Here is a 25,052-nt window from a genome sequence, read left to right as displayed (position 1 = left end):
ACCTTGAGCACATGTTTTCTTTGGATCCGGAAAGTCCCAAGCGATGCACGATGTTTAAATGCGGAAGTGATGGAGAGTATTTCAGAGGTTATGAGTAGGCAAAGGTTGACGTGAGCTCGTTAATAAAGAGCTAAGTAAGAAGTGCTGTACTTGCATTGTTACTCTGTTTGGAGGCGTTATATACAACTCGTAGAAAGCATGCGCGGCGTCCTGGGTGGGCGAACTGTGCCAGGAACTATTCGTTTGGAGAGCGTGGGGCCTGTTCAGGTTGACGTGTAGAGAAATCTGAAAATATGGTTTGTTGTGGGCTTTGTAGATAGGTATCAAATATTCATTTTCTCAGGCTTAGTTTCCTGATTTGATGCGCGTGCTCCTTTTGCCCGGTGTTCTGAGAACTAAACATGGCACCACTATTCATTCACTGGGAATGGGACCCATGTTCTTGTTGCGTACTATCAAAGTTCAGGAGCAAGCTGTACTTTTATTTATTTATTTATAGAATACTGCAGGCCTCATTGAGGCCCAGGCAGGAGGGGCATACAAAATACAGAATAATTGCATTTGCAGACGTAAGAACAAAAGGACCAAATTACTGTGCGCAATAGCAATGGAGTCCACCAGCTGCGAGAACCAAATGGGTAAAAAGAACACTCGGTCTTGTAACCAAACAATTCCCAAAACAAAAGTGAAGAGTAAATGTACAAATGAACCGTCAGTACAATTTTAACCAATGAGAAGGAATGTAACACAAAGATCAATTTACTTCGGGTCAACACTGATTTCTCTATTCAAATACACATAACGCAATGCTCTCGTGGGCCCATGATCAATCCCACCCAGTAATGATGCGGATAAAAATTGTTATTTGTATTGTCTGTCTTCTTTTAAAAAAATTTTTTACACCATCGTTGCTCAATAAGTTCTACTCGTTTGCTCTGAGTTCCAGCCAAATTCCTTTTATGTTTGGTTTCTTGGTATCTTTGGCACAGATGTTTCAAAGTATGTAGCTGTTTGTTGCTAATTACACAACCATAACGAGTAATAAAAGAATGGACATGAATAAAAATGTGGAATTGAAGAAACGGAAGAAACTCGAAATACTTTATTGGCGAGTGATTGCGGTAATTTATGAGCGCATCTTGCTGTTCAAGAGAATCAATTCTTTAATTATTGCATGAAAAAAAGTTGCCAGTTATAATGAACATGACGTGTGTTCTGTCTATTCTTCTAAGTTTGTTTCTGGATTTTAAAGCTTCTGTAGTTTTATGAATATAGATTCTTGGGGAAAATCCTCCAACTTTGCTTTCAAATGTTTCGGTGGCTCCTGAAACAAAAGAAATATAGAAAACAAGAGACAATCGTATGAGCATCGAGCAAAACCAAGCATTATTTGGAACATTGAGATTCGAAAACCTTGAGATTAGCTCGTTTCATATTGTGCCTAAGCTGTCCTGAACGAAAGCTAGAGTTTGGTCAGAGTAGGCTTCGTGGTGAGTTCTTTGGCATGGGGACCTGGTGATGTCTTGCTATTCCTTACATTAGATGTCTGCTATGGCCACTAATGCAGTTTGATGTTCTCGATGGGCGTGAACCACCGAAAGAAATCCCTAAAAACTGTTGGATTCGTATGACCCAAATTATGAGACACCTCAACGCAGGTTGCATTCATGTATTTGTTTTATAGCTGAAGATGCCGTCGTACGTTGCGTAGAAAGTGCTTAGTGATACTTCTTCCTTAGGGTAACTGGAGATTTTAACACCACCTAACGATGCGGTGATATTGATTGCAGCATGTCAGTATAATTGTCCAGGAAAATGACCATTCCAGTTATACCTTACGTTCCCGAAGTGTCTCATGGTCTGCAAAATAAATGCTCTCATTTCAGCGTAAAAGTGATCTATGGTGCACCGAATACGTTTGGCCATGTACGATCCTAAGTTCACAACTTCAGAAGAAGCTTTAGTACCCATGAAATAAAAATCTAACCACTAATAACAAAGCATCTCAGAATTGACTGAGTGTCGAAGTGGAGTCGTTTGCAAAAAACCCACATAATGCCGGCAGTAATGCGTAGGTCAGACAGGGCGATTTTTAAATATAAGGCTAAGGGAGCATAAGCATAATTTACGTTAAAATTATAGCTCACATTTAGTTGCACCCTGCAAGTCTTGCATTTGCTTGCGATCGTTTGAGGAACTAGTTCGTTTTGTACCCACACAAGGATAACTTGGCCCGAAAAATCATGGAAATGTTTTGCATGCAGAAAGCTGGTGACACAAGTATTGGAGTAGCTTCAGTAGCTGTACCGCGGAACGAGGTAATTTATGTAGATGTGCGATGAGCCGTGTCTGAGTCATATGATCTTCATTTCTCCAATTCTGAAGCCTACGCTGCATCTAATTTTTGTTTCTGTTTGAATTTGTAATTTCTTTCTGATTTTCGTTCATATGAACAGGCTTTTGATAAGTTCTGCATATTGGGCAGTGTATAATGCTCGCTTTCAAATATATTTTGCTGTTTGAATAAACTTATAATTGCTTAAAAAGCTCCTCTGGTGTCCATAATTGCACGTTTTTATTGTCTCGCATAACATTCACTTTATGTGGTCCACCATCAACCAGTCCAAATGTCAAAAATGCTACAACAAATAGCTGATGATATCGCAATATTGAGTAATGATTTTCACCCATAATTATTTCATGAAAGAGCTCTTCAAGCTCTTATACTAGCGGGTTATAGATTATTCTACTTTCCTGATGCCCAACATCGTAAGCTTTGAGATTTGTATGATTTACAAATATGAGCGATAAAGTAGAAGTTGAATACTTCCTTTTCATGGCGTTATGTACACCCTCACGGAATCACGAAGCATACTGAATCACGTCACACACGGTGAAAGCATAAGCTCACAAAGGCGCGCATGGCAAATAGCTGACACCTAATAGTTGAAGAAGTGCATGATATCATTTTCGACATCCAGCGAGTGATCCATTGGTACATCATATCGGAAGTATGATTCGCTGAGAGCGACGCCCCTGATGTGGCTGCCGTCGATTTCAGAAGAAGCGTTAGGTCGGTTAAACTCTGGTTTCCCTATTCAAATACACATGCAACATAGCAGTGGTTCTGAGGCAACCATTACAGCAATATTAATAACTTTTGTTGCACTCGAAAGCGAAAGCTTAGCTAAAGAAATGAAGCAAACGCAATTTGTATTTTGCGCCTTATGTTTGTTAAGAACTGCTGAAAATGATAAGTATCAGAAAAGTTTATTGATTGATTGAGTAACTTTTATTTTGCAGTCCTGCAGAACGCGTATTAGCACGTCGCGGGCCGCTCGCACGTCGGGACCGACAGGCCTAGCCTGCCAGCCGCATCGTGGGCCTGCTGGACAGACCAACGTTGCTCAGCCAGGAGTGGGTTGCGGAGGGCCACCTCCCACCTAGCTGAGCTGAGGTCAGGGCTTGCTATAGAGATACATCCCCAGAGCATGTGCGAAAGTGTTGATCTATCCCCGCAAGCAGGGCACGCGTCATCAGTGTAAATCTCCGGACATATCGCATGTAACGTGAAGAGGTTGGGATAGGTTTCTGTCTGCAACAGTCTGAATGTCAGTGCCTGAGGCCTAGTGAGCTTGAGGTGAGGAGGAGCGTATTGTCGCCGCGAGAGATAGAAGTGTTTAAGAAGTTCATTATAAGTGGAAGGCGCGTCCCTACCATGCGTAACTCTCTCTTCGGCCGTTACAGTGCCAGCGCGGTCAGTCAGTGCGCGCGCAGCAGCGTGGGCCATCTCATTGAGGTTCGTGGGGACAGCCGCCATGTGCCCAACGTGGGCTGGGAACCAAGTAAGCATGTGATACTTGATTCTATCCGGACCTGCCTTACGAAGCAGCCCAAAAGCCTGTTCTGAGATAACTCCACACTGAAATGCCCTAATGGCCGACCGTGAATCACTGTAGATGACGTCGCTGCTGTCATCAAGCATCGCCAAGGCAATGGCCACCTGCTCGGCTATCGCCGGATCTCCGGTTCGTACAGATGCACAGTTCGTGAGTCGCTGTTTGGAATCCACCACTACTGCAGAAAAGGAGCACCCGTTCCAATGTGTGGCCGCGTCAACAGAGCAGGCTCTACGCCCCTCTGTCTAGATCTGTTTGAGTATGGCTGAAGCTCTTGCTTTTCTTCTACCCTTGTTATATTCAGGGTGTACATTTCTTGGTATCGGCGATACGGAGATCAAATCTCGTATGCCCCGTGGTAACTGGCATTTTCTTGGTGCTTCTGCAGATGGTGGGTAGCCGAGCTCTTGTAATATCCTCCTACCGGCGGTGGTCGTGGAGAGTCTGGCAAGTTGCGCTCTTTCCTGAGCCTCTGCAATCTCCTCCAGAGTGTTACGCACACCTAGCTTGATTATCGTTTGCGCGTTAGAGCCAGTAGATTCGACTACCATGCCAATTATTCTTATTGCGTCGACGCTAGAAATCTTGTCTTCCTTGCTCGCGTGATGACAAATGGTGCTGTCAGACAGTGGTCTTCAGCCCATGGGCTTACGACCTCTTCTTAAGGGGCGGTATAGTAAATGCTCTGACTTCTTAGCCGAACAGTTTAATCCCGTGGGTCGAAGATAGCCCTCCGTGACCTCGATGGCCTCCTGTAACGCACTCTCAACCTGTCCATCACTTCATCCAACACACCAAATGGTAATGTCATCCGCATAGATGGTATGCCTGATGCCCTCGACTCGTGATAGTGTTCTGGAAAGGCCGATCATGGCCAGGGTAAACAAAGTGGGCGAGATCGCCCAGCGCTGTGGAGCGCCCCTTGTTCCAAGCTCCACCTCTTCCGCGATCATGTCTCCTGCGCGGAGACTCGCTCTTCTTCGGTGCAAAAATGACCTGACGTAATAATGGAATCTTACGCCCAGACGAAGCTCGGATATCGATTGCAGTATAAATTGATAGGCTATCTTATCCAAAGCCTTCTCCAAATCTAATCCAAGGATGGCCCGAGTGTCCCGCGTGTCATTGTCGATTATCTGACTCTTGATGAGCTTCATGGCGTCCTGTGTGGACAGACCTGCCCTGAAGCCAATCATCGTGTGGGGGTAGAGTTCCTTGTGTTCGATGAACCTCGTGAGCCTGTTGAGTATGACATGTTCCGCGACCTTGCCAACGCAGGATGTGAGCGATATTGGTCGTAAGTTGTCCAGGCTTGATGATTTGCCAGGTTTGGGGATCAGTACTGTAAGTGCACGCTTCCATGCTTCAGGGACCTTGCCTTCCTTCCATGTCTCGTTGATGACTTCTGTCAGGTATTCTATCGAGTGATTATCCAGGTTACGGAGGGTCCTATTTGTGATGCCGTCGGGACCAGGAGCGGACTTGCTATTAAGCTCATGCAGCGCCCTCCTAACCTCTTCCGTGCTGATGTCTGCATCCAGCTCGGAGTTGGGTGGCCCAAGGTAGTCTGCGTAGGTACCGATGTCCCTTGCCGGGGACCAACAGGGAGGTACTTCTCCACCAGTCTCTGCAGGACTTCCTGCGTGGTCTTGGTTCGTGTGACTGTATGCAGAAGCTTTGCTATCACATGCTGCTGGTTGGACCTTGTGTTGGCGTCGTCCAGAAGATGCTTCAAAAGATTCTAGTTTCGACCATTCCGCATTTGACCATGAACTGAGTTGCACACCTCGTCCCATTGTTGCTTTGAGAGGGTGTGGCAGTACTCCTCTGTGGTTCTATTGGGTTCAGCAATTTTTTTGCGTAGTCTGCGATTTAGCCGTTGGCCCTTCGATCGATTGAGGAGTGACTGCTTAGCCTCTAGTAGATGGGCTAGGCGACTATCCATCTTTTCCACGGGAAGGTCCGTGCATATTCTGTGAGTGTTACTCTTGATATCTTCCCTGATCTGGTCCATCCACTGTTCAAGGCTCAGTCTGGTGGTTGGAGGTTGGCGCTCATTCCTTATCTTGCGGAACTTGTCCCAATCCGTGAAGAAGAACTCCTTCGGCCTCTTAGGTGTTGTTGGAAAGTGTGTAGCGAGGATATAATGATCGCTGCCAAGATCAACAGCAGTGTTAGTCCATTGCGCCTTTGAAAAATTCTTGACGAACGTTAAATCCGGAGTCGAGTCCCTGCACGAAGATGTTCCCATTCTGGTCGGAAAAGACTTATCAGTGACGTGCGTAAGGTCCAAGTCTGTAGCATTCTGCTATAACTCCTTTCCCTTGACCATGTTGTACATGTAGCCCCACGCGTAGTGCGGGGCATTGAAGTCCCCGGCTATCACCAAAGGATAAGTCCCGGCGAGGTTGATTGCCCTCCTTAGAAGAGCTTTGAAAGGCTGGTGAAGGTCATTGGGGCTACTATACACGTTAAGAATGAAAACGCTCTGGCGTTTTAATCGGCCTGGTATGATTTCTATCATCACATGCTCTGCCTTACGGGTGGCCATCTGCAGGTCGTGAGTGATATATGTGAGCTTATGACTTACAAGGGTGCATACACCTCTCCTCCCAGTTTGACCAAGAATCGATTGATATCCCGACCAATTGACTTCAGCAGATAGGGTTTCTTGAATAAGGATTACATGTGGTTTTTCGGAATTGCTGTGAATGTACTGCTGCAGAGGCGCTTTCTTCTTAAGAAAGCCCCTGCAGTTCCATTGCCAAATGCGAAAAGATCCATTTGAGCCCACCATCTTGTTGCTGTCTACTTTTGTCCCCATATTCTGCGGATGAATTGTCCCCAGATATAGGGGACGGAATGGTAGTATGTGGTACGACATTGACACTAGGACCAGGGAATAAGAGATATCGCAGTTCTGTCATCGGAATCTAGTACAGCGTTAACCACTTGAAAGCGGAAAACTTGATATAGCGCAAAAACTTGATATGCATATGAAGTTACAAGCTCACATTAAATACTACAATGTTTACGATGGCGATGCAAAGGTCTTACTCACAATATTTTTGTGTATTTCAACGAGATGTATTATATATCAATTGGCGTAATACCAGGTAACCTTAAGATAAATGACATATCTTTTTTTATTGCTAAGTTACTGAATTGTACACCCGTCACCCAAATCTTGAGAATTGTGTACACTTGCAAGACTTGTAGAAAATTGTTCAGGTGAATTGAAAAGATTCTCGCTACGATCACTGCACTATACCTCCTGCCTTGCAGCGCAACAAAAGTCATGAAATAAAGTGCACTGGCTCCAGAGCAAGAAAGATTCACCCGCTTTATTTTAATTCGACAGAAACTCCCACTCTAAACCTGCGTCCTAATGATAAAGCCTCGTTTGTTCCCAACATGCATCACGGCGCGTGATATCGCTGCAGAAACACAGTCTGCCCGGTATGGGCCACCAACCATGTCTCTGGCGCCTGCTGCTCTACCTGAAGGAATGGCAGGTTGCGGGGCTTCAATAATTTTGTTTGAAGAATCAGGGAAACAGCGGTGGCTTAGTGGTACTTACGTCTTTGTACTTGCCACTAGGCAGTAACCTGTACCGCAACACGAGCAGGGCAAGCGCGACCATGAATTCCACCCGGGCCAGCGTGGCTGCCATGCATATGCGTGGTCCAGCTCCGTAGGGCAAGTACGAGAAGGGATGTATGCGCTCCTTGTTTGCCTTGCTGAATCTGTGGCAGCGTGTAGTGTAGAGAACGAAATCTCATAAATACACTATCACAATAAACATGAAAGGGGAAAAGAAGAATTTGTATTTTTACAGGACCTTTAGCTCAATGAAAGCCACATTATTTTCTGTTTAAGTTTAGGTTCAAAACAGACTTTTTGCCTACTTTAACACGATCGGTGTTTTAACAGGATACTTTATAGGACCCCACATGCTAAAGTAAAAGATTTCTCGTTAATAATGGGAGGGAAATTATATTTGTTCGTCTCTTTGCCATCCTTATCAGCATTTGTGGTATGGTCCTCCAGCAAGCAATTATAGGAAGGAATATATAGTATCCGTAAGCCAAATGGCCCTAGCTTTATTTTTTATTCAGAGATACTCCGCCTTGCCCGGGGGCGGGCAAGCAGGGTGGTTACAACTTCGAAGAAAACACATCTTCATTCATACAGCACGCTTGGTCACAAGACAGTGAATTGGACTCTGCTATAGTTTGTGCAAAAAATGAATTAGCATAAAGGTTTGTTCTAGTTCAGTATTTCTCGGGTTTTAAGTCATGATCTGTTCTCTTAGATACATAGAGATGTGGTTTAGGTAAGTGTCTCTATTAATTCCGGTTTTGTTACCATCTATGCTAAAGAGCAATTTTTGATCCAGTTTTTCTTGGGGGAGATGAGTGCGCTTCCCATCCGAGCTCACTTGTCTTGCAGTGCAGCTCTCCTCTCTCTTGTATCGCCCAAGAACGTCTGTTTTGTATTTTCTCGATTTGGTCGATCAGGGTTTTCTGCCGAGGGTCCCAAGCACAACACGCATACTCCAAGATCGGACGAACGAATGAAATACAAGCAATATTCTTTAGAGCAAAAGGAGAAGATATCAAATTTCGCCGAATGAAATTTGGCGATCTGGCAGAATTTGCAACCACATTACTCACATTTGCATTGCAAGAACAATCACTTGAAGACGTCACACCCAAATATTTATACATAGATTTCTGGTCAATAATATCAGTGTTAAAAAAATAACGGGTTTCTATTATTTTCTTTTTTTGCGTGAAAGACACATGAACACAGCTTTTGTATTTATTTGCATTTTCCTCTTCTCACACCATGGGACGATGTTAGTAAGATCAGCCTGCATATCACTTGAGTCCTGTTCAATTTTTATTTTTCTATACACTACGCAGTCGTCGGCAAGCAAGCGTAAACGCGAAGATATCCCGGCAGCAATATCATTGATATAAACTAAAAACAATAGAGGCCATATAACAGACCCTTGAGGAACACCCGATGTGACCTCGACCCAAGGAGAAGTAGCGCCGTTCAGTATTGCGCATTGCCGACGCAGCGACAAGTAATTGGCAATCCAGTTACACACTTCTTGATTGACATTATCCTCATGAATTTTTGAAGAAGCAATGAGTAGCAAACCGCGTGACACGCCTTTCGAAGATCTGAGAAGACACAATCTGGTTGCCCGTTCTCATCCACCACAGCCACCAGGTCGTAATAGAATTCGATTAGCTGTTTTGTACAGGACAGTCCCTTGCGAAAACCATGTTGATTATTAATTAATAATCTGTGTTGTAATAAATGTTTCATTATTTCTTTGCACGACATATGGTCTAATATTTTACAGGAAATGGATGTTAAAGAGATAGGCCTATAATTGTTTACGAATTTTTTTGGACCATCCTTATGAACCGGAAGTACATGTGCCATTTTCCAGTCCTCCAGCAGCACTCCAGAGGAAAGAAATTTAGTGTAGATTAGATAGAGGTAGGATGCGATTGGCCAGGCACAGCGCTTCAATAGGCGGGGAGAAATAAAATATGGGCCGGGGCCCTTAGTCTCAGATATACTTTGTAACAAGGATTGGATACCACCAACACTGAGTGCGACATGTTGCATTAATGGCTCAGCTCTCCCATGAAATTTTCTAAAGGTTGTTTTGGGAAAGAAAACAGAATGAAAGAAATCATTGACGCAAGCTGCCTTAGCTGTATCATCGCATACCACCTGATTATGGTGAACAATTTCATTTATTACCGTTGAGTCAGATCCGCATCCTTTTACGTATTTACAAAAAACGTTTTGGATTTGTCGATTGAAGTACTGATCCTTTGGAATGTGAACTTTAGTTTTATAGCCATTAGTTACTTTGACCACTTTGTTAAATTGATAATTGCTTCGTGTTCCTTTAAATGCGTTATACACTCGTCTTCTTTTCCTTAATAACGTCAGAATAATAGGCATCGTGAGGATTATAGCGCGTTAAAAAGACAAGGACGAAGGTGAGACGTGACACACACAGGCGCTAACTTGCAGCCTCGCGCGAACAAGCCACTGCTCCCATATCAGTCGGCGCACTCTAAGTTGGTTAAGAGGGGAATAGCAAAGACATGCTTGTCAAACGCATTGTGTAAGTCATACCCGGTGCTGATGACCGAAAGCATCAAGGATCAGATCCTCCGTCTTCAATTGGCAGGTTTCCCTACACACGTACTTATTAGCGTTGCTGAGGGTCTGCTGAGGTCGAAGCTATCAAATAATTCGGCTAGCGTGCCTTGTGTAGATAAGAGGAGCGTTGCTGTCATCCCATATATCCACGACTTATCGCATCGTTTAAAGAAAATAGGCCAACGTGCGAATGTCAAGGTTGTGTTTCAGCTGCTACAAAATTGCAATGCCTGTGCAGATTGACCAGACCAGGCCTCTCTGACAAGCGCACGTGCAAAAAGAAACACCAGGAACCGTTTGTTGAATGTGTGGAAGAAGTGGTTTATAACCTTCCTTTAAAGTGTGGGAAAAACTACGTCGGGCAAAGCGGAAGGTGCCTCAACGAGCGTTTAAAGGAGCACCGGTACAATGTAGCAGAAAAGCGGGGCGGGTTTCTTGATGCCCACTGCAGGCATTGCAGCTACACTGTTGCCGGGGTGGATGATGGCGACCATTCGACGTGTGCTCCAGCATACAAAGACTGCTCCATTGTGGGAAAAGCCCGAGGTAGGTTAACTCGCGAAATTATAGAAGCGGAATTGATTGATACGCTTGGCGATAACTGTGTGTCCAAACCATCCATTGCCCTTTCCCAAAAAGAGTTATCGTACCTGCGCAATAGTGTGTAAAGGTATTTTGTAAACAGCGCATGTATGATGTACGCGAAAAAGTTGTATATATGTATGGGTCCCTTGCTCGATATAAAGATTGTTGCAAGTTAGCGCCTGTGTGTGTCACGTCTCACCTTCGTCCTTGTCTTTTTAATGCGCTATAATCCTCACGATGTCTTACCAACAAGCCCAAATCACTGCTTTACAGAATAATAGGCTTCACCCATGGTTTCTTACAGTTTTTCAGCCCAATAAATGGACACTCGCTATGTATTTTGCCTTCAGTTCAGTAACTTTTGTTTTAAAAGGAGACCACATTTGTACAACATCAGAATTCTCGCAAAGACAGTCGAAAACAGACAAATTAACAAATAATTCCTGTGAAATGGCAAAATAATCACCTTTATCAAAAAGAAATACCTTCCTAGATTCACGTGGCTTGGGTCGTTTGATTGCGTGTTTAATGTTAGCCACGACAACGGGATGGTCACTGATACCTGGCGTACAAGTGACCGATTCTACAACTTTAGGTGAGTTACAGAGCAACAGGTCTAAAATGTTATTGTTGCGTGTAGTCACACTCACATATTGAGTAATGCCAAATATATCAATAAAGTGTTTCATTTCCAAATTTTTACGACAGCCAGTCATAGTAATACAATCTCCATGAGACCAGTTCAAGTCTGGAAGGTTGACATCGCCGGCATAAATTATTTGGTCCAATGTTTTAGAGACAATCTCATCCAGTTGCTGCAGCGTAGTCACATCAGAACTTGGCGGGCGATAAAATGCACCGGTAATAAATGAGGTAGCAAGGGTCACTTTGCTCCAGACTGATTCTATGTCATCATCTCCAATATGAAGCAAAGTTGACCGTAAAGAAGAACGAACTAACACGAACACCCCTTCGCCCGTTCGTGCCCTATCGTTTCGATAAGCGGTAAAGTGGTTAAGAAACACGTCATTATCACCGATGGGCCGGATCAGCCACGATTCTGTCCGAAATACAAAGTCAGCTTTCAAGGATTCAATGAAGCCCGCAAATTTATCTACTTTGTTCACAATGCAGTTTACTACAACCGCTCTTACATTGTATGATGCAGGGGCCGTCTTCCGGACAGGGTGTCGCTTCTTTAGAACTGTGACGACTTTCTTTTTTCTTTGTCCCGTATGAAGGCCTGACCGTTAACAATAAGCTTGTCAAAGCTTAGGTTAACCTTACTGATGGCGTCTGTTATTTTTGTTTTAGCATAGTTTCATAATTGTTCCCGGATATTATGCGTTTCTGGTACATAATCCTCGTCAACACTATATTGAGACCCCTTAAATATTCTAGCGTTCTTGAAGATATCCATTTCTTCCATGTCAGAGGAGCAACTAACAACAATCGGTTGTTTAAAGTTTTTGTTATATCGACCAACACGGTGGGCTCTTTGCACTATCTTCAGTTCTATCTGTCTCTAGGTCTGAGTAAGATGCAGTTGAAGTCAAGGCGTATTATACTGCTCAGAACGCAGCTATGTAAACAAGTGCAGTAGATGGTTAGATGTGTCGCGTAGTCGCTGGTATTGTCGAAGTTCAGATGTCACATGTTGAACGCATAGCGTGCTTGCTTTTACTTGTATCATCTGTGACAATGAAATATCAGCATGTGACTCTTTCCTACCACACGACAGCTGAATCTATAAGGGCAGCAGAGGTTACACGCTTGGTGAAATAAACAGTCTAAGCATTCTTTTAAGTAGAAATATGACAAGAAAAAGACGCGATTATTTTTGCGAGACCGCAGGAAGAGAACAGCAAACAGAAGAAAACAGAAAAGACGCGCAAGAAAAATTGCCACAATTTTTTACACGCTCAGCCGCCGCATCTCGAACAGTCTCCATCGAATTTCGGGGCTCAGCTCCGTCGGGCGATTGAGCAGCAAATCCCCAATGTCTTGCTAGGCTAGAGGCAGCACCTTCTTGCGGCTGCACCACTCACTAAGCTACGTTCGCTTCGTTGCGCCATCCCAACAGGGTCCGGCGGCTTCACCCACTCAGCTGCGCTGAAGTCGTTGCAAGGACCCAGCCATTGTCTTTATGTCTGCCTCTCGGTTCTACCGACTTCGTGCTTAGACCGCGACTACCGGCCGTCATGCAGTCATGTGAGCAGCCGCACCGTACGATGCGTCCTGTTACATGGATGGGAGCTGCCCCGGCGAGGCGGTGGTATACTCCCGCAACCGGCCATTATACTTTGCGTGCGGCTACGCCGGTCAAGTCGCACGTATTTGTAACCTTGCGCAGCCGCCTAGCGCCGCACGGCCCTGGACAAACCAGTACAACTGCCCATATTACGCCACCTCCCGTAGTCTATATTGCCGGCATCGCGTCCAAGAGCGACTACCCGCCATTCACCTTCTCCGAGCCGTCACTCGCTGTCGCCGATGCGACCTCATCCCGTAATCTGGGACGAGAAAAACTAATCGTCTTAGTGCAAGATGCGAGGGCTGCCAAAACGTCGAAATACGAAAGTCCTCCCCGCTGTCCCTCGAACCTAATCGATGTGTTCATGGGGTTCGCGCATCTCCACTCGTGGGCATTGGAGCCACGGTGTCTGTTATTGCCGCTTCGGAAAGCCACGACGCCCCTTTGTGGACTCTCCCTCCGTACAGCCAGTGCTCAGCATGTTCAGCCCTTGGCGGCTTGCAATGCTCGTGTTGTCATTGCCGACGTTCTATACGCGATAGAATTCATTCTCCTTTCCTCGTTCTCTCATGACGTTATCCTCGGCGGGGACTTTCTGTAGTGCCACAATGCCATTAGTAATTGCTCACGGGGCAAAATGGAACCCTCGTCGCTGTTAGGATTGCCGCTCACCGACAATTCTACGCCTTCGAGGAAGTTGTCCAAGCCGACACCTACATTCCTACGAACGCCTCAATGGCCATGCCCGTGTCCTGCAGTGGAATTTCAGGTGCTGTTGCACTAGTGTCTCCATCTGCCTGCTTCACCACTCGGACAGGTCAGCTGCTTCCTTGTGCGACAGAGGACATCGCACAGGGCTACAGCATCATTTTCGTTCGCAACCCATTTCCGTACCCTGTGTTGCGGCTGCGAGGGGAGTGTCTTAGGACTGTAGAAGCGATTGAAAACGTACAAGTTAGGCACGTGCTCAATGATAATTACTGTGCTTGTCCCCGTACGCACAGTGCCGTTTGTACGCGTGAGAGATCACCCAGTGATGTGCTCGGTTCTTCTATTGACGATGCCCTTACACCGGTCAAGCGTTCTCAGCTTTTGCGTCTTCTAGAATAATTTTGTTCTTCATTAGATGTAGGGCAATCTTCTCTGGGCCGGATGCCAACTGTTACACATCGCGTCAATACTGGCGTGCAACCGCTATTGCGGCAACCCGTGGTCCTGTGTGTCCTGCAGAACGTCGTGTAATCAACAAACAAGTCGACGACATGTTTCGCCTCGAGGTGACATGACCTTGCGGCAGGCCATGCGCATCCCTTGTCCTACTAGTTACGAAGAAACATGACTTTGTATGCACTACCGCCGCCTAAATAATGACTCAAAAGGACGTCTGCCCTCTCCCATGCATTGACGACGCAATCGACAGCCTACAAGACAGAGAATTATTTTGCATCGCTAGACTTGCGCACAGGGTATTGGAGGGTACTCATGGCAAACGCCAATCCGCCAAAGGCAGCTTCTGTCGTACCCGACGGATTATACTAATCTACCGTAATGCCTTTAGGACTTTGTAATGTGTCCGCAACGTTTGAGCGTGTCATATGGACACAGTTATGCGCGGCTTGAAATGGTACATGAACTTGTGGTATCTTGACGACGTTGTTGCTCTTGCGCCTGACTTCCCCACTAAGCTTCAATGGCTCTGGTCTTTTTGAAGATGTTTAACAAACGCTGGGATACAACAAAAAAATGAGATGTACCGATTTGCTGCTCGGCTGCTGAAAATTCTAAGTTACGTCGTCTCCAAGGATGGAATTTTCCCCGATCCAGCCAAAATTCGGGCCGTTAGCAAACTCCATAAACCAACATCCGTCACAAAGACCTGCGCCTGTTAGTAGCGTTGTGCTCCTATTTTAAGGCTTAATTCGAAACTTCACCGCCATCACATCGCCCGTAATGAAGCTCCTTGGAAGCAGCGGGCCCCTCACTTCATGGTCTTCAGAGTGTGACGAGGCGTTCGCAATCCTGCGCCGTTTGCTGACGTCACTTCCAATCTTGCGTCACTACGACCCGACGGCCCTGACAGAGGTGCACAATGATGTCAGCAGTATTGGCCCCGGCGCACTCCTCACTCTGCGCAAATACCGGTTTTCTGAATACGTTATAGATTATACCAGTTGCACGCTTGCGAAAGCCGAAAGTAACCCCATCGTGATGAAAGAAGAATGTTTTGGTGATCATCTGGGCTCTTAATAAGTTCCTGGCATATTTGTATGATCACCCATTTGACGTCGTCACTTACCACCACGAATTTCGAACTTTGTATGTGGTCATCACTGAAGGAGCCCTCACGTTGCCTTGCCAGTTGGGCACTTCGCCTTCAGGACTACGATATTCGCGTGCTTTGCCGTAGCGGCAGCCAGCACTCTGACGTTGTCGCACTCTGGCGATCTCCCAATGCCCATTGCTCCCGTATCCCAGATTGCCGTTGGTTCCACCGACCTTCGCACCGTCGCTTCTGCTACAGCCCCACCTGGATTGCCTCGGTGATAGACATGCTCTCAAATCCATTGCCACAAACAACCAGTCGCGCGTTACGTCGTCAACCCCATCATTTCGCCCTTCGCGACGACCTACTCCACCGCCGTTCTTCAACCGCCGATTGCCGCGAGTGGATGCTAGTCTCCACGCAGTCTGCGTTGTGAAATATGCCCGTCATTCTACTCTGAATCACAGCGTGCGCACTCGTGAGCATTCAAAACTTACTTGCGCGTTCGACAGTGGTACTACTGGCACGGGATTTTCAGGTACGTTCAGAAGTTCGTTCGCTCGTGCCAGGATTGTCAGCTGGTCTGCAACCACTGCATTGCCCTACCCGGCCATTCGGACGCATACCCACTGATTTGTACAGGCCACGTCGTCTGACATCTGCTGGTAACTGATTGGCCATTGTGGCTGTTGACCATTTCTTGCGGTACGCCAAAACTGGCCCCCTTCCTATTGCTACAGCGATGTTGCCTCCTCCCTGCGTCCACCACCTGAGCTGCTCAGCGATCGCAGACGTGTTTTGTTGTTCGAAGTTGTCGAAGCCAGCCCCAAAGAGCGCCCCATTGTGCACCGCACAACTACTGCTTACGATCCGCAGACCAATGCCCTCACTGAACGCTTTAACTGTACGTTTGGTGACATGTTTGTAATGTACGTAGCTTCCGACCGCACAAATTGAGATTCTATTGTGCCACTCGTAACCAACGCTTACAATGCTGGCACTCAGAGCACCGCTGGCTCTTCGCCTTTTTCCTTACCGTAGGGCCGGCACAGATCGCACACAATCGACAAAATCCTTTCCTACTAGACGGACGCATCTAAGTGTGCGCCTGTTGCTGCCACAGCGAGACGTGTCGATGACTGCTGCGATGTCGTGCGGGCCTTTACTTCAAATGGCCTAGAGCGCGAAAACAGGGTTTGCGGTGGCACGGCTTTTGCACCCCCGTTCCTCACCGGAGCGCTTGTGCGGCTCTCGGTCTTTTCCACTGCACATCAGCTCTTGTCGGAACTGCTGCCCAAATATGATGGCCCCCACCCAGTCGTCGAACTCACATTTCCGGTCTACTACGTGATCCGCCTTCGGACATGCGCCGTCGTGGACGAGACATTAATGTCAACCGCCTGAAGACCTACTATGACCCACTGACAGTGACAAGCTGTTAGGTCGCCAGGTGGCTCCCTTTTCGTTCCTGAGGGTACATGTAAAGCAGGAATGGTACGATATAGTGGGTCGTCCTCTTCAGCGCTTGTGCTCGTGAATGCCGCTCTTATTGAGAGTTCGTGCCTCACGCTGAGGGTCGGCCTAAACGCGGGTCACTGAAAGGTTCGTTTACAATTATAATAATAAAAATTCGGCAGCCCTCATCTTGCGGTGACAGTCCATGGTAATGGGATTGTTCTTGAAGCAATGTAGCGAAGCACCGTATTAGTCCGCCTAATCTTGGTAGTGCAAAAAGTCGTAAATGAAAGATCACAGAGAGAGGAACGAAAACAAAGGACACCAGGGGGCCTAAGAAGGTATACTGACCTACTAACAAAGTCACGTTTTTGAGAGTTTCATTGCCTCGGCTATATACGATATAGACTCGCTCAGGTAGCGGCCCAATTTCCTGCGAAACTGGCTTTCCAAATATGGCAGTAAGCACCACGACGCGACGACAAGTGCAGGACGACGACGCAGCACTGACGATGGAATGGCGAAGACTGAATGGTGTCTGTGGAAAAGCAAAGGCAGTATGATGACGACGGTTTGACGACAACGAGATGACTATCTTTAAACGACGATGACTTAACAAGGACAGCGAGACGACGGCATGAAGAGAATGGGATGACGTCGAATGCATGACTACAATGGCGTGACTACAAGTGTTTCACGAGAACGGAATGAAAAGGCTGAAATAACGACGCTGGCTCGACCACGATGGATTGCCGGCAGTGGAACGAGATTGGGTTTTTGTGAGCAACTGCCTGACGACAGTGCGATGGCGACGATGCCAAGTCGATAGCGGCTCTATCACGAATAAATGAAGACGGCATGATTAGCATAACATTACGTGGGCAGAATGATGTCGCTAGAATGATGTAGACAGTATAATGACGACGGCATGACGAGAATGAGTTGACAAGTCTGAATGCACGAAATTCGTCTAATGACAACGTGATGATGACGACATGACGAGTATGGTAAGACGACGACGGTTGCAGACTCGGCTGACGAAGATAGAAGGACCACGATGAAACGCCCGCGACCCCATCACAACGGTATGACAACCAATGCGTGGTGACAAGTGCACGACGATGTTGTGTTGACGATGATTGTGTAATGACGGCATGGAAAGTGTACTTTGACTGAAATCAAACGACAGCAACATTATCACGTTGGTGTTATGACAATGAATGCCTGAGGAATGTACGACGGCGACGGCGTGATGCGAGTCAGATGCCAAAGGTGAAATGAGGACAATGAAACGACTGCGTGAGTATCCCGTCCGTGAGCACATCCCTAGTGAACCAAGGCATAAGAGAGCTTAAAACACTGTGTCAGCGTAGAAGACGTCAGGAGTACGGCATGACGAGTCATATGCTCAGCTGGAATGACTACGACAGTAGCCTCCATGGCCCTTCCCGGTCGATTGCCCCAGTTGACGTTGTCCCATCCACTGCATCCCTCAGCACAAATTTAAGGACAATGCTGGAACTCACCCTTTAAGGGCCTCGCGTGTACTCGCTACGCTAGCCTACTTAGCAACCTTGCATATGGCGGCCTGCGTAGGCCTGCGAAGCTGGTGTATGAATGCTAGAACCTCATTCTGGCTCCAACGTGGGCTCTTGTTTGATACAAAAGCATCAAGTGGCCGCAAAAACTTCATTTGGGTGAGTTGGTTCATTTTGACTAAAGCTTGAAGCATCGAAAAGACGAGGACAGTAATAAAAAAAAAAAACACAGCACTCCAGTACACAAACTGCGCTCTTCCTGTTGTTTTCTCTTCTTCTTCGAGCTGCCTTAAGGTTTCATCAAGCGGCCTACTGGACAAAAGCGCCGAAGCTGCAGTTGCTTACTGGCCCTGGAGCGCGCACCGGTATGGTGCGTTACTCGGAGAGCAAGACTGGAAGTAGCGCTCAGCGATGCTCAATTTGACATGAATGCTTTCGCATTCAGAACTCAGAAAAAGTGCTAGGTTTCCATGGATACTTTGTTTCAGATGTAGTAGGAGAGATTGGCGCGCTTAGGAGGAACTTGCTGCTCCTTGTCGCATGGCAAACAGAATACAGTTCCAAAAAACCCCATAGAATATTGCTTACAGTCAATCGTCTCACACACAACGTTCTGCGCTATAGCCTAGGAAGCCGTGAACAATAGCTATAAAGAAGCACAAGTGCATTAAGAAATACAAATAGTTTAAATGGTTCGACGACACAAACAGAACGTCAATTACGCAGGCGAGGGGAAGAAACAGAAATGCAGATGTATAATACAAAAATGGCTGTGGCTTAGGTAAGGTTAAGCCCAGGATGCGAAGCATACTAGCCTTTATTTTAGTTGTTGAACCATTGTTTAGCCTGGTGAACTGCTGTTGCTTGGCTATATTTGGTTCGGCTAGACGAAGAAACAACTCATGCATTACTGCTTCGCCTTCAAGAGTGGAACGCGACAGCGTTCCCGTCGACCCGCCAAGGGGTGTAAGACAATGGGCTACAGGGCAGCGACTACGCGCCCCGCATTGGACGCGGTGAGCGTCGAGCAAAGCAGCGTTCGGCGCGGCAACGAAATGTGCGCCTGAGCAAGAGACGCACGCCTTAGAAACAGCTCGTTTCTAAGGCAACACCGCATTCACTAGAGGCGCTTTTGTACCGCTTTGAAGCATCGTACTCGTGGCTCAGGGTAGCGTCTCCGTCCCACACTCCGGAGACCCTGGTTCGATTCCCACCCAGCCCGTCTTGCAAGAGTTGAGCCAAAGCCACTTCTCCTCTGTCGTGACGTCACGGTGTCACGTGGTTTCAAGGCGACACCGCCGCGCCTGAGGAGCTGGGTTGAGCTCTCGTAATATGCTTCGTATAATAGATAATTATTGGACGTATAAAGAAGATGAGTATGACACGAAGCATCCATTACCTGGAGCATTCAGACTTGTGTTAGCGGACAATGAAATTAGCATAGCAACTTTTCTCTTATTCTGACACTGAAATGTAATAGAAACCTGCCATATTAGTGATAGTGAGGCTTCGTTTGACGTGTCGAAGATAATAGATGCCGGGAAAACCGATACGTGAATAGAGAGTTTTGATATTTTTTGTTTTTAGTCCGTTTGCTACTGCACGCTTCCTTACAGCGTGCCAGCCAAGCAACTTAACAGCATTGTGATTTTGTGTGAACACATCGCTATCGGCGTCTTGTATGCATTACCATACGTATTCGAATGAAAATTACGTGACAACAACTTCGTCGTTTTTTTTGTGTATTTCGTGTCCAGCTGCCTTTGCTTTCGGCATGTCGGACTAGAAAAAGCATTTTATTTGAATTTCATACGAGAGTTATACCACATAATATGGTAGAGGTAAAATAAATTACCGTTACGGGTCAAACTTTTTCGGCTCCGGCCACAGCACGGGATCGTAGTGCACATCGAGAGCGTAAAAGGAAACGTTCATGCCTTTCAGGATGCGAACCCCGTTGTACTCGTAGTCCTCCATACATGTCCTGGGCACCCAGCTGTAAAGACAGATATTGTGCATGCAGTACACGGGACGATGAATGAAATATCCGTGAAGTTACTGACAGCCAAGTCAGCGAAGAGGCACCTAGCATAATGGAAGCACAACGCAATTCTCCCGTTTTTCGGCTTCAGTGACTGAAACTTCATTGGTCTCTGGCACACGAAAACACGCTACTTATGATTTTTTCTTCAATTGGAACCCTGCCCTTCACCCAAATTTATTTCGCATCGACAAAGCACAAGAACGGTGACTAAAGGAATGCGATATGGACAGGACTATTATACGAACGCACTTTAAGAGTTCGAAAACACGAGAATTAAGGCCAGAAACTAGCTTCGCACTGAAAAAGTGGCGGTTGTCATAAGTAACTGCAGAATGCGGTGTTCGTCAGGGATGGAAATAAAAAAAATTGAGCTTGACATATTGGAAACGATGAGAATGGGTAATAGCGGGGCCCTTATGTGATTTAGCATGGCTGGGGAGCCTTATTTAGGCAAGGAAGCGAGCTTTATCGGTTGCTACAACTAAACTGGTTCCTCATTCAGCTCCGTCTGATTTTATGCTTTTTGTACCGGTCTCTCGCTGGATTAGACAAGAGCGGAATCGACAACAAGCAGACAGCTGAAAAGATGCATAAGCAAATTAATGTTGCTGAAACTCTATGAAATTAAATGTTGGCGTCTACTGAGTATATCCCCGAAGTTACAAAGAAAAACAGTTAAGGTTCTTTTAATAGAAAGCATGGCTGTCAAAGAAAAATACGCATACACCAAGAATTCATTGTGGTTATTGTGAACTTGTTAGGGAAGAACAATGTTCGGCTCTTAACCGTTTGGTAAACATACGCAAACATTATTGAACAGTTGAAGTTTAATTAATTAATTTAGTTATTTACACAATCCGGCAGGCCAGTAATATGGGCGTAGCAGGAGGGGTTACAAATGATACATACAATATAGCGAAGGTCAACAAGAACAAAAATCAACAGAACACGAAGACTTAATGAGAGCAGTATTCCGGGCAAGTTGGTAATCCATGCTTAAAAGATATTGCGCGACATACAAACGACACGGACGTGAGCGACGACGAGAACCACATGGTGTGTCGTCTTCTCTCATGTCCGTGTCATTTTTATGTCACACAATATCTTTTAAACACGAAGACAGTAAGAATATTCACCCATTTTTTCTTTGTTACGCGTAAACGCACAGTTATCTGCGAATTCAGCCTGATACCACAGCGCATAAAGCCAGCATCGATTGCCAAAAGAGTTTTTGCAACAAGAAATGATCATTTGCGGGTGATATTTCCTTAAAGAAACAGCACAATCATCAGCAAACATTCGTATTGATACATCATGAGGCACTAAGTCCACCAAATTACTAACATAACAAAGAAACAGTAGAGGACATAAAACACTCCCCTGTGGAACACCTCAGGTAACACACAGCTCACTAGACGGACAATAATCAATTTCCACAAACTGCTTTTTATCGTATAGGTACGAGGCAATCCACACAATAATGTACAAAGGTAACCCTGTGCACTCTAATTTATAGAATAGTTTTCCATGGGGCACTCTATCGAAGGCTTTTGATCAGTATAAAAACCGAATGACAATTTAACAGGACTGGTAAAGCACAGTCTATATCCCGTGTACCATCGAAATAAGCTGTGTGGTTGTAGAGAGACCCTTTCGAAAGCCGTGCTGTTTTTAATAACGAATTCCTGAATAAAACACACGATTATGTGTTCCAAAAGCTTGCAAAAACTACTAGTAACAAAACCAGGAGGGTAATTTTTAGGGAGTAGCCGGTCACCGGCTGTATGGACAGGCGCCACATGGGCTGTACGCCAGTCAGCTGATACGACACCAGAAGTAATAGAAAAGGTAAACATTGTGGTAAAAATATTTGTAATTTATTGAGCGTGACGCCTTAAAGATGTATTTGACAGTCCATCAGGGCCATAGAATTTCTTGTTATCTAGCATCAATCGCATGACAAGAACCCCATCTCTAGTTATATCAACTCATTTTCTAATAGAGGAGAAACATTCCGCAGGTTATATTCGTCATGTATTGAAAAAACAGATTGAAAGTACTGATTAACCATCTCTTGAATTGAAGTTGGTAGATCCAGAATTTTATGGTCAACTTTGACTTTCTTAATTTCTTTTTACTTAGACTGAGGTAGGGCCAGAACTTTCTAGGATCACTTTTATTGAAGTCGGCAATAGTGTTGCTAAAAAAGTGCTTCTTGCTTGTTTTACTTTACTTTGCAGAGCATACTTTAGCTCCATAAATTGTGGAGTGAATATTTTGTGCTTCTTTCACAGGCGCATACCTTTTCGTTTGTATCATCCTCCGACTAATCCAGGGGTTTTTACGGTGCTTTTGCAGTCTTTCTGACGGTATGAAATGTTGAATGCAGAAAGTGACTGCAGAATTAAACTGTTGCCACAGACATTCAACGTGGTTTGTGCTAACAACAAGATCGTCTTCTAAATAATCGATTACTGCTATGGCTGGGGCTACCTCGAAATGCTTCAACCGTGGCAACAATTGCCATCGCGAGAGACAACCTAATAAGGACCTATATAGATATCGACACACTCCGGGCGCATGTTCGCCATATTTCCAGAGTCCCTGACCACCATCTCGCTCACTTGCCTGAGAAAAGACCCAAGGTAGCGTTCTCCAGATCGATTGCGGCTAACCGGCACTCTTTGTCTTTGAGGCACTCACCCGCAACAAGAACGCCATCCCCTATGTGGTGCTTGAAGAAGCCTCCTGTGTACCTTGCTGTTCCAGGAATAGTGAAGAAAGCTAGCCTGACCACCGCGGCTCTCAAGCAGATCACATTGGAACTTCTGCATTTTTCATATGCTAACCGAATTCATGTTTACACGGATGGTTCCGTCTCGGAAAATTCTACGGGCGCCGTTGTTCTACCATCTCAATCGGTCGTCATCAAGTTCAAAACTTCACACGTAACGACATCTACAGGTTCTGAACTGGCCGCTCTTCGCGCTGCTGTCGAATACATTGAAAAAGAACCGCCCAACAAATGGGCAATATTTTGTGACTCGAAAGGAGCCCTCCAGAGCTTGCGAAGTTTACGACGTGGCAATTATGAACAGCTGGTGTCACAAATCAACGAAACTTGCCATCGCGCATCTGAACGAGGACATCATATCATATTTCAGTGGCTGCCGGGACACTGTGGCATCGTTGGTAATCACCTCGCCGATGACGCTGCCCGACGTGCCCAGGCTGGCTCACCGACACTCCTTATACCTTTATCCAGAGTCGACGCTGCAAGAGAGCTTCGCAGTCTTGCTCGTGCAATCACGTTAGGTTGCTGGCATACACCACAGAACTCTCAGCGTCGTTTACACAGCCTCGACCCATCACTAAAACTTACATTACCAGCGAACCTTCCACGACGTGACGCAACACTGCTGTGTCGGCTGTGGGTAGGAGTAGCATTCACCAACTCCTACAGCTACCGCATTGGAATGGCGGATTCACCAATGTGCGCTACGTGCAAGTGTGAAGAGACCATCAGTCACCTTCTGTGCCACTGTTCTCGCTTCGATAATCAACGTGAGACTCTCCAGTGTGCCTTAAATAGGCTGGATGACAGGCCATTCACGGAAGCGAAGATCTTGGGAGCCTGGCCTCACAGTTCATTGGCCCAGAAAGCAGTTAGAGCGCTTTTTCGCTACCTGAAGGCAACGGACTTGAGTGCCCGACTATAGACATCCTACACTTAAGTTCTCTCTCTTCCTCTTTCACTCCCCATTCCCCTCCCCACGCGTAGGGTAGCAAACTGGACTCAGTCTGGTTAACCTCCCTGCCTTTCCGTCTTCCCTTCTCTCTCTCTCTCTCTCTCTCTCTCTACTGCTATGGCATCGGCTCTATTATAGTCTTTTACTGTGGCTGGATGAATTTTTTCCTTTTGCAGCTCCGCATATCTAGTGCATCAGAAATATAACAGGGTATAGTCAGAAATCATAGGTTCAACATCTACTGTTCCCGAGCCAAATTTTTCAGAAATAAACAGGAGATCCAGAATTGCATTTACACGGGTCTAAGGTCTTACAATCATATCAAAATTAAATGTAAGCATTAGATCACTTAGAGCGTCAGTCGCTACAGAATATTCCTACTGCATGTTATTCCAATGAATGGGTGACAGGTTAAATTTTGTACTGGTTCACATAGGGCTCTTTCTCTTGTGTCTCTGCTTACGCAGAGCATGCGTGAGGCGACCAACTTCGATTTGGCACCCAAAAATGGGAATACCTTCGAAGCAGCTAAATGAATTTCCATGGAAAAATGGCGCTGTAGGTTCCATATTTATGGGCAGGACTAGATAGTAGAACTCATGCCCTAATTGAGCGGAAGCTTGGGCGAGTGGCTGATTGAACATCAACATGTCTGCACAGTGCAAAGGCGAGGACAGTAGATACGACACAAAACAGGCGCTGACTTTAACTCAAGTTGAAGACATGTCGATATAGAGCTCAATAAGTCGAACAAACGGTTAATTGCAAAAGCGTTGCAATTCCTAATGTGTTGCACTCACTGCGTCCTTCCTTGAATGATAGCGAGACTGGTAAGTGTTCGCCGCGTAAAGTGCGCTCGCAATGACAGAACTAATAATTTATCATTAAGAACAATGCAAGTTAGGCAATGATGAAATATTTACGCTGGGAACATATTCAAAGTGACAGAAAGAATTGAAAAAGCGGGAAGCAGCATCTTACCTAGGAAACGCAGGATAGAGTCTCAGTGTTTCTGACACCACTTGGCCCAAGTACGTGAGTTCACCGAGGCCGTCGTATGTGAG

General features: G+C 45.9%; 1 long non-coding RNA gene across 1 annotated transcript; it reads right to left on the bottom strand.

Moving 5' to 3' along the window:
- Window positions 1-1,214: 1,214 nt before the first annotated feature.
- LOC139048465 (uncharacterized) lies at window positions 1,215-25,052 on the bottom strand. The gene is made up of 4 exons (XR_011507719.1): window positions 24,970-25,052; window positions 20,051-20,191; window positions 7,480-7,645; window positions 1,215-1,324 (listed from the first exon to the last, which is right to left on the bottom strand). It is a non-coding gene; the product is annotated as an uncharacterized lncRNA (long non-coding RNA).

Source organism: Dermacentor albipictus, chromosome 8, assembly GCF_038994185.2.
Source record: "Dermacentor albipictus isolate Rhodes 1998 colony chromosome 8, USDA_Dalb.pri_finalv2, whole genome shotgun sequence".
NCBI lineage: Eukaryota > Metazoa > Arthropoda > Arachnida > Ixodida > Ixodidae > Dermacentor > Dermacentor albipictus.
This window is presented reverse-complemented; position numbering and strand designations above follow the sequence as displayed.